Source organism: Saimiri boliviensis, chromosome 4, assembly GCF_048565385.1.
Source record: "Saimiri boliviensis isolate mSaiBol1 chromosome 4, mSaiBol1.pri, whole genome shotgun sequence".
NCBI lineage: Eukaryota > Metazoa > Chordata > Mammalia > Primates > Cebidae > Saimiri > Saimiri boliviensis.
In genome coordinates this window covers 53,530,158-53,543,946 of record NC_133452.1, presented here as the reverse complement: position 1 = coordinate 53,543,946, position 13,789 = coordinate 53,530,158, and positions in this window count along the sequence as shown.

The following is a 13,789-nucleotide window of genomic DNA, read 5'->3' as shown; positions in this document are numbered from 1 at the left end:
TAATCAGCATAGTTGAAGAAATAGATTTTATTGCAAAAAATAAAAACATTACATTAATTGTGTGCAAAAACAGGGTAGCAAAGTGGTAATACGTATCCAAAACCAAAAGAGAGTCATAGAATCAATTGATTCTTCTTTAGAATCAATCCGTGAACTCCATATGACAAAATGAACAAGACTTTCATAAAAGAATTATGCTGACTAATAAATATATTCACTCCAGTTGGTCTTTTCCTTGCTTATGTTAGAAACAAAGTGTGCAGATGCCTCATGTGTTTTCTCTCTATTTAGCTTTTCCCTCCCTCAAACCTCCTGAAGCAGTAACAGTGAACTTCACCTTCCTTAATGGACCTTTTGTCTCATCACTGGTTATCCTTTCTGTCAAAGTACAAATAATGCTCACAAATTTTAACGTACAAGCCAAAACGGCCCCAATTCTAACCCAACTCAGGATCTAGCCTGAGTAATCATCCTTCTTAGAACTATTCCATTTTTATCTCTGGGATATTTTGCATCTCGTGCTCTATAACTATCAGCCTAGTTTATGAAATTGATATTATTAGAAAGAATAAAAGCATTACAGTACCATTGCACAAAACCAGACTGCCAAAGTGATAATTCATAACCATAAGCAGCAGAGTAAAAACAAAACAAAACAAAATCACAGAAATTACATGTCTCCCTTGAAGTTCTGCTTATAACTCTCTTCCGTGGAGGTTTTCTAGACTCTCTGTCCTTGGCTGTGTTCCAGACATGCCCTCACTTCTGGTGAAGACTCCCACCCCTGCAGTACTTAGCACTTATTCCAGCTACGTCTGTGGTTGATGGGATGTGTACTTACATTTGTCCATTCTTTGCAGGTGCTTTTCTGTGCTATCTTTGTGGACTTTTTTGTACGATCCCCTATTAAATGGGAGGGTGTGTGTTTGTGTGTGTGACTTCTATGTTCTGTCATTTTGTAAATACATAATCACTGCAGATTCCTAGAGGACCCATGGATCAAGAATGATGCTTGTGCTGGTTATTGATGTGCCCAGATAAATATTGGATGCCTTCCCTAAAAGAGGCTTGTAATCTAATGTGGTTAAATGTATTTTAAACAGTACACAGCAGTCAACAAGGTCACTATATTTCCCTTGTAAGTGGCATGTTTTCTTGATCTGAAACATGTATCTATAAAGTAACTTTTGTAAGTGAAAGAACAAAGGAACATAATATTCTCCCATTTTGTAGTTTTAAAAGCTGTGCACCATCTTTCTTTTTGAATTGCTGCCCCATCGCGTTTGAGAAGAGTTGGCTGTTTTCTGCTTAGCTCCATTCATTCCCTTGACATCCTTTGATTCGGGCCTGGCTCCCTAGCCGCAATCCTTCCTTGTCACAGAGGTCCTGCCAGTGCAGCTCATTCAGTAGTCATCATCACACTGAACTATATCCCAGCAGCTCCAGATGGAAGATGGGGATAAACAGCTCCCCCCAGAGTGTTCTTCGATGTAATGCCATCAATCAATCTGCAGCTGGGACCGAAGAACCACTCAGTGATGGAGCCAGTGACTTTCTGCCAAAAGCACAGCACATTTCTTAGTGCCCAGCTTCCTTCAAAAGAGAGATGTCACATCACATGTTTTGGCATTTAAGAAGCCCTCAATACCTAAGACTTATGTCCAACCGTGTGTAATCATGACCATTAATATATTATTTCAGGTTTGATTTTTTAAGATATAACAGATACTCAATGTGGTAACTGTATCCACTTTACTTCCCTCTGGAAAGGAGAATGTCGTGTTTGCTTGTTCCTTTAATAAATCACAATATAGAAAATCAAATAATAGGCTATTTTCCAAAGCCAGTTAGTACATTGAATTATTTTTATGATGCATTCCTGTTACCCTGTTAAAGATAGTGTTAACATCTGCTGGCTGATGACGTGCAGCAGTGGTAAGTGGTTCATTTTTGTCTGCAAGGAGCAGACGGAGGGTGGTCCTTCCTTAAGCCAAGATCAAAATTGAGAGTGAACAGTTGGAATCCTGCAGCACAAGAGCCTTGGCACCCACACACTGCAGGATAAACATCCTTGTGTTGCCTGCCAGGGCTACATCCCTCGCCACCATAACGTGGGAGGGAGGGTGGTGCTATAAACATCACCATGGACTATATGGATAAAAAATAACTATCAGTGAAAAATGATAAACTCCATATGTAATTACAGTTTCTGCACAAACATGTTAAGTCAAGTCATGGCACTTGCTTCTACTTACTAACATTATTTAAGTTAAGCTGATAAAAGTCATTTTCTTGGAATAAAGAATGTAATATTTAAGAATATCCTCCCCCAGATTGTGTATAGCTTCCCTTCTATTCTCTACTCCACGATGCTTTGAGTCTCCCTCTTCTAATATCCCAATATGCAAACAGTAGGAGAGTTCTCCTGAGCTCTGCAAATCATCCATTGCTGGTTCTATAAGTGAAATTTCCTTTTCTTCGATTAAATAAGAAGAAATCAGCCCACATACAGATAAAGAATCTATTTTTACAAATGTTTTTCCATTCCTGCTTACACATATACACACACACGCGCGCGCGCGCACACACACACACACACACACGCACTGGCTTCCATCTAATTTCTGCTTCAAAAAAGAGAGGAAATTCTAGGAAAATTAGACACAAAATGAGAATGTCATTAATTTCATATGATTGCCTGTGTGTGTTAATGCACTTGAGAGAGTCCAGGTGGGAGTAAAAGCATATAGAATCAGAGAGCTTGGATTGAGTTGAGTGATGAGAAAGACACAAAGATCAGCTTATAATAATTTGGGAGTTGTTCATTTCAGCATCTGCACTTTCCACAGGTGATAAACTGATACTCACAGACATAACATCACTTACTTCATGAAGTCACACTGAGCAGGCCGAAGAGTTTGGATTGTTAAGTTATGTCATAATCAATAGCTGAAATGAAAACTTCATGAAATCATCTGGAAAAAAATGTTCTCTCAGGACAATATATAATATACTTATTCACTCCCTATTAGCATATTTTGAGCAACTAATATGTTCAAGTAATTAAATAGCTTATGAAAACATGATTGAGTTTCCTGCATCAAAAGAGAGACAAGGTAAGCCTGGAAACAACCGTAACATAAGGCAGACAATAAACCCAAGATGTATGTAAGTTAAAACTCACTACTTAGCATTCTTACATCAAAGCGATAACGCATCTGATAAGGTAAATAGAATATGGGATATAAAGTCGGGAAATCTCTGAAATTTATTATATATGAGCTCTTTAGATTCAGGGCAATTAAACATGCCTGAAGATATTATATTGTATTCAAATTCTTCAACAATTTTCCTTACAGGTACTTAGTGCAATAGCTAAAAGTAAATTACATATAAATTATAAATATTCACTTTCAAAATGAAAAATATGCCCCTCTTGATGGGTGCTGGATTTTTGTTTTATAAATTCCAAGGTGCTAGATCATGAGTAAAGTGGACTTTACTCATGATCTAGCACCTTGGAATTTATAGAACAAAAATTGATCCCTAAGGAAAGTATATGCTGTTTGATGAAACATTTTTGCAAAAATATCTGTAAGCCTAGGGTTCTTTAAGAAATTATGTGTCTTTTACATTCTCATAATGAGAGTTTAGAAAAAGACCAGGACTTTTCTTAGGGCATCTTTTTATTAGATGAAAACCAACAGAAATCATTTTTCTTTTTTTTTCTTTTTTTTTTTTTTTTTTTTTTTTTTGAGACAGAGTCTCTCTCTGTCGCCCAGGCTGGAGTGCAGTGGCAACATCTCAGCCCAGAGTACCTGGGACTACTACCACATCCAGTTAATTTTTTGTATTTTAGTAGAGACAGGGTTTCACCAAGTTGCCCAAACTTATCTCCAACTCTTGAGCTCAGGCAATCCACCCGCCTCGGCCTCCCAACGTACTAGGAGTGCAGGGGTGAGCTACAGCACCCAGCCCAAAAATCATTTTCTGTTACACAAACCCCTTTCACATTATCTGATATAGGATTGCACCAAACTGCATTTTTCCTGCCTGAACATCTTTGTTTGGAAGGTGTTTTAACACTTCTAGAAGACAAGAGGTTGTGTTGCTTTTAGTAGGCACTGCCACAATCTTTGCTGATTCAGAGCACAAATGCCTCGAAAGGTTGATGTAGAGGCACAATGTGTTAAAACTCAAACAAAATGTGTTAAAGTCATTTACAGACAGAGGATCAGGTTAAAGATTGTCTATTGATGAACCATCTACATAAAACATCTCATTTTATCCTCACAATGGCCCTGTGAGATAAAGTAGTAGGCAGGTACTAGAATTCCTGCCTCAAGATGAGAAAAAAGAACTCTTTAACTATGATTCCAAAGAAAAGGCCAAGGGAAAACTGAGCCTCAATTCTAGGCCTTCCGACTGCCAAGCCTCTTTCCATCATACCATATATTAAACAAAAGGCAAATTGTGTTCATTATCACATTTTTAAAACTTGACAAGAACTTAAGAGTCTTGTCAAATTTTATGAAGTCTATGTCAAATTTCATATGATTATATCAAGTTGGCACAAAAGAAGTATGCATTCAATTCTTAGCCAGGACATTTTTATTGAGGTAAGAAGCCAAGACATTTATTTATAAAAAGGATTCTTAGTGAACATGTAAATATAGAATAGATTGCTAACTATGGAGTACCACCAATAATATAATAGGTAAAAACAAATGTGAAAGTTCAACCACAAAATGAACTTGAAGCACAGCTCCTGTGTGAGAATAGATTGATGGTTCTCACTAGCACAGGAAGATGGAAATTGTTTGACTCTTTCATTTAAGGATGAGGGCAAGGAACAGGATTAGCAGTGGACAAAGCTCTAGAGACACATACGCTGCCTCAAAACCCTACTGCTGAAACTTTACAGACACCAGAAAAAGTGGAGCAGAAATGCAATGTAAATTATTGAAGTGGTGTTGCCGTTTCCTGAAGCAGCTGGGATAATCTGTCCATAAAACATTAACGTGACATTTCTGAGTTTTGAAAGGTCGTTTGGAAAAGAAAGGGTAAAAAATACACAAGCCCTTTGGTGGGAATGGAGATGTTTGTTCAGATAAAAACAAACAAGCACTATGGCTGGTCTGCATACCAGCTTCCAGCGAAAAACAGGAAGAAAACATGAAAATTTAAAGCCCAACATTGAAATGGATTAAACTTGATTTGTTCACTATACGATGAACAGACAGGATTAGAAGCATCCACGGCTTTTCTCTCCTTTACTCTTTCAAGAAATATGCCCTGCCACTTGAACTGTGTTCAGCATTTAATTTATGCTCCTAGTAAATAATTGAGCTGCATGTTCTTTGTACACAGTGAATTAATGTGTTTATTCATTGTGACTAGAGAGGATACTGGATAAAACGTGTTAGTTTCCTTAGCTAGAAAAAAAAACAACTTCTCAGTAGTGGTTTATAGGCAGGGCCAGCCTGAATTTCATGTAGACCATCATGAAGGATATTGACAAAAGACCACCTCCCACAGAATGTGTCCTCGACCAAATAATCACCCCTAGAAACCAGAGTCATTTTTTGGATGTACACACTGAGGTTCCAAGAAGCTCCCATCTTTAATGAGAACACATTTCTTATAGTAAACATACCATAGTTCTCTGAGTATGAATTCATTGGTTTGTAGGCCCATTTCTATACAAAAAAAATCTATACAGATATACACAGCATTTGGGGTTTTTAAAAATATATCTCAAGAATATTATACTTTCTCAAAGAAAAGTTTTATTAATGTCAAAATATCTTTTTTTAGAATATTGCCTAGAAAAATTGCAAAATCAAGGCATTCATAGAAATAAACATCAAGATGTGGTGAGATAATTTTGTAGACAAATGTTTTGCCACATTGGTATTAAAATGGGCAGCAGTGCAATGAGATTCTTTAATTCTCCTGATATAAAATGTAAGCCAAAGGAGAAAATCTAATTACAGATAAGTGGATTAGAAATTATTATGATTCTAAATCCTAACACCCTACAGTGAATTTTTTTCTTTCTTGCAATTTTTTACAAGCTCGTGTAACTAAAAACTAAAATTGATAAGCTAGATTAGATTCATGGTTCCTCCATTTTAGTACCTTTTTCTGAGAGTGACACCAAGATAGGTTGATGGGAGATGTGATTGTTCCATAAAATCAACTCAAAAAACATAATTCATATACTTCAAGTAGCCCAAGCTTCCTTAAATTACTTATTATGGAACAAAACATGACTTATTTAGATTTTCCATAGAGTCATTTATATTTCATATCTTCTCACTACTTTAGTAAGCATAAGTTACCAGAAGTATTCACAAATTATGGATATAGATAGGCTATGTGTTTCATGCTGGAGTATGTTTTCTATGGCATTTCCAGGATTTGGTTTCCTCTTACAATGGCACTCCAAGAAATAGAGTTGGGGCCGTATACTGCATACCTATATGTTCAGCCTTATCCAAGCCTTAAGAATAATTTGACTCCAGTGCAGGAATGATATGGTTATCTATTAAACCAATATTTGAAATCACAGCTAATCCTCTCTTTTACTCTTACATCACATTCTTTTTTTATTATTATACTTTGAGTTCTAGGGCACATGTGCAGAATGTACAGGTTTATTACATAGGTATACGTGTGCCATGGTGGTTTGCTACACCCCATTGACCTGTCATCTACATGAGGTCTTTCTCCTAATGGTGTCCCTCCCCTAGCCCCCCACCTCCCAACAGGCCCTAGTGTGTGATGTTCCCCTCCCTATGTCCATGTGTTCTCATTGTTCAATTCCCATTTATGAATGAGATCATATGGTGTTTGGTTTTCTGTTCTTGTGTTACTTTGCTGAGAATGATGGTTTCCAGCTTCATCCATGTCTGGTAAAGGACGTAAACTAATCCTTTTTATGGCTGCATAGTATTCCATGGTGTATATTCTAACAGTAGGTAAGTAATTGCCTTAGGCCAAGGTCTTGATATAGACCTTCCGGCATCCTTTCCTTGCCTTCCTTTCTCTCCATTTTTCCCTTCACTCCTTCCCAGGTCTGTCTTGGCTCTGCAGTCTTGTTTCTCAACCTTAGTTCTCGTAATTCTTTCTGTATCCTCTCTGCCAGTAGCTCCTTGAAGTAATGTGAGACTCATTCATCTATAATTAAATTTCACCTTATATTTCCTGCTGAACACCACCCTAATTCTGTGCTGAGAGAATTGTCAGTCCTGGACTTCTCAGATTTGGTGTTAGCACCCATGTGCTTGTTGGGGGAATTGGTTCTAAATAGATATCAGTGACATCTTTATATTACTTACTTAGATTTACATGAAACTTACCTCTAACAGGTTAAAATGGAAAGTCCCTTATACTTGGGATTGGAATTTCATGAATGACACTTATTTCTTTCCTTTATGTTTACTTTAGCTATTTCTCCTCCAGTTTTGCTGACAAACAGCAGGGGGTGGGGAGGGTGGGGAGGGATAAAGAGGGGATAAATACCAGATATAGGTGATGGGGGGATGAAGGCAGCAAACCACATTGCCACGTATGTACCTATGCAACAATCCTGCATGATCTGCACATGTACCCCAGAACCTAAAGTACAATAAATTTTAAAAAAAAGCAACTCTAATTTTTCAAGATTCTCCTTCTCATCCAGTTCTCTGACACTTTAGCTGCAATTCTGAAGTCCTTATTCAATCCACTTATGTTCCATCATCATGACCTAATTACTTCTTAACAGGAGGGTAGGGCCATCACGTTGGGGATTAAACTTCTACATATGAATTTGGAGTTACACAAACATTTACTTCATAGCAGTGCTATAGGAAAAAAGAAAAAGTAGAGCAGTGTACTGTCATATTACTATCTATAGAATTTTTAACTGATTTTTAGTAACAAGTATCACTTACATGTTATGAACATTTTCTATAAACTTGAACAGGAAATTTGTTAAAAGAGGGCAAAGTTTCCAGTTCAGTGACTACCAGGTATCTGGACATTCGTAATTAGGATCTTCTGGGATGAATTCTGTTTAATGGAAATCAGACATCTCTTGGCCTCCCCAGCCTGGCTATAACAGTTTCAGATTTCTTTATTAAATATTATGTCTTGAATTTCTACATATTGCTTACTGGTGTCATTATATGTGACTCTTATTTTACAAGCTCTTAGGAGAATTCAGAAAATAATTTTTATTTGGATGTGTACAACCAAAATATAACTGATAGTTTTCTCTTTTCCATTTTGAAGGAGAGAAAAAGAGAGAAACATGGGTATTTGGGTACATAGATGAAGATATAGAAATAGAAGTGGAGAGGCCAGTGCAGACAGAGATACAGAAATAAGTGTTGACTACATTGCCCACTCTAGTTAAACTGACTGTTGGTAAAAGGAAGAGGTACTAATGGCCATAATGACTTGACACAGACAAATACGACATGACATGTGGTGGCCACTAAGCTATTGGCTACTTCGCTACATTTTAAACAAGGACCCAGATTCTTTGCTCTACCAAGAACAAATGACATATACCCAAAGTACCACAGAAAGCCTGGAAAGAAAGTGAAAGAGTGAGAGACTCACTGAACAGGTGAAAGAGAGAAAAGTATATAGCACTAAAGGAAAAGAGAAAGAGAGAAGAGAGTGTGGGGAGAGAGCAGAGACTGTAGAAGATGGTATAAGAGGCCCATAAAATTCTGGAAAGTTGAGTAAACTTCTCTTGGCACATCCCAATTCATCTAAGAGGTAGGTTGTTTGAGCTTTCAGCTTTCCTTTATCCTTGTAACTTCTTCTAGAATAACCAAATGAACAACATTTGAAGGAAATGATGTTTCCAGCTGAACAGCAGTGACCAAAAAAATATTCCTGGAAGGTCAAAGATATCAGTCAAGGACTGATCCCTCCAGATACCCTTGCAACCCTCCTCCCCATTGGATGTACCTATTGCTCTTCTGCGGCTATTTTAAACAGCAATATATGAAGCAATTGTAAAGAGAAAGGAAGGTGACCTGTGTTGGGATTCCTAGTAACCAAGATAATTTTTTTCCTTTAGAGAGGCAAATTAACACAATAGTCAAAGCCCTAGACTAAAATCAGAGGCCAGCTGGTAATCCTTAACCCACCACCTGCCCACCTGCAAGTCACTTAACCTTCCTGACTAAAATTTTAGCTATAAAAGGGGACTAATTACTTTAATGAACAGATAACTTCAGTGTTAAAAGCTGTTTTAAAAGTATGCAATGTTATAGCAATTTAGTAAATTAGCAATAATGAAATGATTCGTCAAATAGGGGTTTCCAAATGTGGTTAACTTTAATGCCTTAGCAATTGAATAAGGGCTTTGAGGTTAGTGGCGTACACACACACACACACACACACACACACACACACACACCCCTGAATGCTGTCATGATCACAATTTTAGAAAAACTACAATAAATATCCTTGAAAAGTAATGTTCTCTTACATTTTGTTGGTATAAGGAAGATAGATAAAAGAAAAACAGAAAATTGTGAAGAAAAGTTGATTAATGGGTACAACTATACAGTTTGATAGAAAGAGTAAGACCTAGTGTTTGAAGACCAGTGGGGTGACTATAGTTTACAGTAATTTATTGTGTATCTCAAAATAACTAGAAGAGAATAATTCAAATGTTTCTAGCATAAAGACAAATATATCAGGTGATGGATATCCTAAGTACGCTGATTTGAAATAAATAAATAAAATTAATTATTTTAAAAGAAAATCATACTATGCGATGGGAAATCAACTTAGTGATTCTTTGCTTTTGCTTCTTGTTTTTGAGAGAAGTTCAAGAAATCATGGGTACAAGGTTACATTTCCTGTACAATTTGCAAGCATAAATGCTCAGGTAAGTAGGAAGGAAATAGCATACATAAGAGGAAAACAGCCAAAAGTTAATACAGAATCATAGGTACAGTGTTGCAGCTTCTCTTAAGAGATTAAAAAAAAAAACAAAAAAAAAAAAAAAACATTCATTTCAAGTGTTTGACACACCCTCAAAATGCTGGTAATTAGTATAACGGTTTTTGCCAAAGAATGGAACATATGCAAGATCGTATGTAGTGTGTTTATAATTATTCACATCAAAGGGAGTGTCCAGCTGAGCAGTGTGAGAGGCAGCTCCCCGCGGTGAGGCGACAGTAGTTTGGATCTTTCTTTTTCAGGGATAGCGTGTCCCAGTTGGTATCAGAAGGCTTCCTCATTGTTATCGCTTGTTCCTGCCTCCAGGACAGACCCTTCCACAGCCCCCCCACTGTGGGGCCTTCCATCCTGCAATGAGCCATCTGGAGAAGAAAGGCTGGCTCAACTCCCTCTGGAAGTTGTTAGCTCTGTGTCATAGTTAGCTCCCAGGGTCTCCAGAGAGTTGACCTCTTCATGGGCGCTCTTTCCATGTCAGGAAGCTGATTGTACCCTTCTCACTACACTGTCAGCCTCTACAGGTTCTCCAAATTATAGAACAAATCTCTGAAGCAGACATGGGCTTCCCATGGGAAATGTAGGATGTTATCCTGAAACGTCTTCTTAACAAGCACCAGGACCCTGTGGCTAAATTTAAAGGGAGAAACAAATGCCACCTTATTTTCTCTGGATAGCTTTTGAAAATTTTTAAATTCATATGTAGATAGAGATAGATGATAGATAGATAATTTTTAAATTCATATATATGTATATCTTTATATTTTAAATAGAAAGAGAACAAATAATAAAGCCATATAAATCTCTCAATGTAGTAGTCTAAAGCCATGAACTAGTGAGTTAGAGGAAAGACTTGTGTGTTTCATCACTGACCAGCTCTGTGATCTCAGGCAAGTTACCTAACTTCACTGTTCCTCTGCTTTTGCATCTGTAAAAGTGTGTGTGTGTGTATGTGTGTGTGTGTGTGTGTGTGTGTGTATGCATGTGTGTGTGTGTGGTATATTTTAAGATTCGTAGAAGGTACTTGACACATAGAACTCTTAATGTAAAGATCAGACACCAGAGAACTCTTAGTGCTCCTCTACCACATTCATTCATAAAAAGAACTTATTTAATGTTCCTACTAGATCATAAGCCCCTGTATTAATTCCTAGGGAGAAAAGGCAAACAGAAAACCTTTTTTCCTCTCAAAGAAATTCTTTCTCTAGTGAAGATATGAAACTATATAGTCCTAAGGCAGGTTTTGACAACAATCTTTCACAATTACTAAGTGTAGGGCTATAAAGTATCATAAATGAACACCTGGTCCAATTCTTCACTGTTTAGGCTCCTTCTCTTTGCTGTCCTTACCACAGAAAAAAAAAATATCAACCATCTCTATAGTAAAATAGCTCAAAATGACAATCCTTAGAGAAACTTCAAGCTTCCACAAAATGATTACTGCTTAATGCATTATTGGTTCCAAGGCGCTTTTCAAATATATGTCATCAGCAACCTTTTCAAAGACTCTGTTTCAAGTTTATTCACTTCAGTGCTTCCTCTCACTGCTCAGTACCATGAGGTCTCCTCTCCTTTCCCTGCACATCACAATGCCTCTCCTCCCCTGCCAGCCACTAGGCAATGGGGGAGGTAATCTTAAGTAGCACTTGGAGGAGAGATAACCTGCAATTCCCATTTGTCAGGCAACTCTGGCGTAAGGGTCTCATCTTCCTTTCTTCCTGCAATATGGTTCTTATAAAAGAACGTTTCTGTTTGAAATTCTGAGTGCACACTCTCTTTTCCACAATACTAACAAGTGGTCATATAGCCTGACTGGGCTCGAACATGCAAACTTCTGCTAAGTACCGTTCCCTCTTTAGCTCAGGCAGACTGCTAAAAACACCTTCCTTATACTGAGCTGAAGGTTGTTTTTGTGTCTTTCTTGTCACATATCCTGCGAATGCTCCCCCAAGACAAATTGCCTGATGCCCCTCACAACACACTCTCCTCTTTTCTCCCCAAGACTCCGCTCTTTCTGTCCGTCTCTCTGCCTTATCCCTCCTTTCTCTCTCTTTTTTTTTTCCTCTGTTATTTTAAGATTGATCTCAGTCATGGGACTCTCCAGGAAGCCAACCATGACCACTGCTGTTAAAGAAAACAAATTGTTCAATGGTACTTGTTAAAGTATGGTAAGGAAGATTTTACTCAAGACCACAGCTGTCAGTATAGAGACCACTGCAAAGGGGTCTTGCAGTGAGGAAGTGATTGAGCTTAATTTCAAATACAGCATAGGCAAGTGGGAATTTGTAGCCAAGGAATAGGATACAAGTCAGTAATAGAAAATTACTAAGAGGAAATACCAAGGATAAGCAGGACTCTGGGTAAACCAATCTAACCACATTCTGAAAATAAAACAGGGTGGTAAGACATCTCCAGGGGGATAATAGACAATGAGAAACTCAATCAGATATTGATAGTGATCAGATATCAGGGTTGGGGGTTCTTGCTAAACTCCTTTAGCAGAGTTCTTTGCCAAAACTGGATTTGACCAGGAAGTCCGCAAGTAAGCATAGATGAAGTTTCAGAAGCTTAACCAAAGATTAGCCAGCAAACCCACCACCCCAAACTCACTCCTACACCCTTATCTAAGCTTTGCTCAGCACTCCACAAACTTTCTGTGTCTATCCCTAGTGTTTTACTGTCCCATTTCAGTATGTTGTGATCATCTATGCACCTGACACCTGATTCTAAACTGTAACCCACTGGAAAGCATAAGATGTCCCCAAACTTTTTACACAGAGGGCCAGTTCACTGTCCCTCAGACCGTTGGAGGGCTGCCATATACTGTGCTCCTCTCACTGACCACCAATGAAAGAGTTGCCCCTTCCTGAATGCGGCCGGGAGGGGGCAGATAAATGGCTTCAGGGGGCTGCATGCAGCCCACGGGCCGTAGTTTGGGGACGCCTGGAAGCCATGTCTTACTCCACTTGGTGTTCTCAGTGCCTGCTACAAAATAGTCCATCAAAAATGCTTGCTGAAGGAACAAACTCATTTTTTTCCTCCTGTAACTATCATTCATTGGTACAACTTTGATCACATAGAACTAAAAACAAGGCTCTTCCTCTTTGAAAAGTCATTCACACATTTGAGGACAAATATCATCTCATGTAGTAATTCAAAGATTCATTCATTTGTTCATTTGATCAGCAAATATTTGATTAATAGTCTCCTACATGAAAAGTATAATTGTAAATACCACAGAAAATAATAAAGTATAAACCTTGTTATTGAAAATATTATAATTTTGGATAGTTTTCCTGGGTTTTCCCTTCTCCCTTATAAATTTCAACCCTTCATCTCATCAATCCCATTTAAACAAATATTTACTAAATTTGATAATACATTCAAATCATCAATATAAAATCAATATAAAATCAAACAGGATGCACTGAGAAACCTTATTGGTATACCTGTCCCTGTCTACATTATTTTGACTCTGCCTGCTATGGGTAACCTGATATTTTAAGCTCATTTTTATTATTTTGAGATTTCTTTATGCAAATAAAGAATTAACAAATGCATATACTTTATTTCCCTAATTTAAATAAATGAAAGGTAACTTCCTTTATATACCATTGGGCACCTTCATTTTTTGTGTGCTTAACAACATAGCTTGAAAATCTTCCCCAATTAGTACATAGAGAGCTTCCACACTCATTTTTGAGTAACAGCAGGTTATTTCATTATGAGGCTGTATCATAGTTTATTAAATTGGCATCCCAATTTTCAACTATTGCTGCAGCCCTATAGTCTCCCAATTAAACCTAGAGTTCCATTAGCT